We start from the raw sequence: 2,268 nt of genomic DNA, 5'->3' as shown, positions 1-2,268 counted from the left end.
AGCAAGTGATCTGTCAGACCTGTGCTTCTGGGAGGGAGACAGTTCCCGGAAGACACCACTTGCTCAGGAAGAGGCTGTCCTCACGCTCACTGGCCCCTCCTGGAGGCATGGTCAGGGACTGCATCAGACAGATCTGGGTTTCAATCCCAACCTGAGGGGGGTTGGTGGGGAGGGGAGGGAGGGGAGCAGGGTGGGCCAGGAAACAAACAAGCTGAGTTTGCACATGACCTCATTTCACTGTCCCCAAGGTGGAGCTTCTGCCTCTGTTTTGCAGATGTGGAAACAACAGCTCAGAGAGATCAAGCATCTTGTCTGTGATCACTCAGCTACTGTGAGATTTCTCACCCACCAGGATTCCTAAACCGGTGATCCCCACTCCACCTCCATGGCTGCTTGCCGCACCTGCCTGCCTCCTGGCCTACGGTGGCTGTGATGTTTTTCTTTGAATCAACTTATTGCTTTTTTTTTTTTTAACTTAAATGCATCTGTTTTAAAATGAGACCTTATATTATTCCCATACATGGAAAATCACAGAATTCATGAGCTGGTTATGTGTATTTTTAAGATGCACATTAAAGCGAATCTGTCGTCCGTATACCACATACCACAGTCTCACATACCCGCACTGGGTTTCAGCCTTCTCTTTGGGAACTGGCTCCAAACTGGCTCCCGTTTCATCAAATCGTAACATTATCAAGAGCTATCATGTGTTATGGCGTTACACTGTCAAGTGGCTTTCTAGCACAATTGAATCCAGTCTTCTCAGCACCCCCTCAGGGCCATGCTGGCCCTCCTTCCTCACTTCCAGGAAGTCTGGTCCCCGTGTTCTTGGGCAAAGTAGGACTGTGCTTGCTGCATTGGCTGCCCAGCCATAAGGGGCCAGGATCTGAACCTGGGCCGTGAACTTTGGAGTCCACGTGCTTAACCATTACACTGTACCAGCATCCTACAATATCTCGCGTCAGCAAAGCCTATGATGAAAAATGTGCAGGCTTGAGAATGAAGTAGGGAAGGGATCTGCAGGAACCCCATGCTGGCAGATCCCCTTGGCCTCGGTGGCAAGCAGAAAGTTTTGATCAAGTCCACCAGACGAGTTTTATGGATCCAGCAGAGAAACTCCTGTCCAGGGAGGGAAGCTTAAAGACCTTTCATAACCTCTCCTGAGGCAGAAATGATGGGCGGCCGTAGTGGCTAATCCCAACTCCATGATCTCCTGTGTGGGCGGAGCTTCATGGTAGGTCCTGCAGGGTTCTCCACCAGAAGTCTTACTTTGCAAGTGAGCTCAGCATCTGGGCAGAGCAGACTTCCTTCAGGCATCTTGCAAGTGCCTCCTAGTCCCTTCCCTTATTGTAATATGGATCATTCATCACCCGAGAGGGAGAATAAATCCCAGTGTTGCTTGCCTAAAGTCATGGTTTATTAATTTCAACCTTTTCAAAGAGTGAGGTGAAAACAAAAAGCCCTGATTGCATGTGATCCTGGGGGGCCTTGAGCCCACAAGGGGGGTGGGCTGGCTGAGGGTTTCCCAAATTGCTGTGAGGCCTTACTAACCCAGCCGTAGGAAGAGCCTAGCTCCAGGGACTGACACACAAGTGGGAAGATTTGCTTAGTAATTATTCTTCTGCTCGGGTTTGGACATGGCTCAGGAAGAACACGCCTCTCTCTGAGGGGGCAGGGAGGCCGGAGGGGCAGCCTCTGGAACAGTGAGCTCTGGTCCAAGTCTCCATCCCACCACGGGCTCCTGTGTGACTGGACAAATCACTTCCCTTCTCTGTGCCCCAGGTTCTTCATCTGTAAAACAGGGATAATAAGAGCACCTCCTTCCAAGGGTTGAGGTGAGGATGAAAGGATTAACCTGGGCGCATGCTTGGAGCAGGCAGGAATGAGTAGATAATAGTTATTTTTGGAGCCTGCAGGCCTGGGTGTGGATTCTGCCACCAGCATGAACGACTGTGTGATGTTAGGTGAACGCCTGATCTCTTTGGGCCACTGTCTCTCTATCTGGAAATGGGCTTGGTTACAATTCCTGCTTCTGAGGGTGGCGGTGAGCACCCAGCATGCGGGATGGGCGAAGCCACTCGAACAAGGTGGGCAGGTGCTGACGGTGCAGGGTCTGCCCTTCCCAGGAAGCCCCCTCTGGGAGTGGCAGGGGCCAGCTGCCTCCCAGGCAGGCTGTGGCCCTTCCCAGCGGCCCCGCCCCATTGTGACAGCAGGGCCCCTGCCTGTCTGAGGGGCAGGAAGGAAGTGAGGAGGGCAGCGGCAGCTTCC

Source organism: Myotis yumanensis, unplaced genomic scaffold (genome assembly GCF_028538775.1).
Source record: "Myotis yumanensis isolate MYYU_CA2020_CCGP unplaced genomic scaffold, mMyoYum1.0.hap1 SCAF_2, whole genome shotgun sequence".
Taxonomy (NCBI): domain Eukaryota; kingdom Metazoa; phylum Chordata; class Mammalia; order Chiroptera; family Vespertilionidae; genus Myotis; species Myotis yumanensis.
This window is presented reverse-complemented; position numbering follows the sequence as displayed.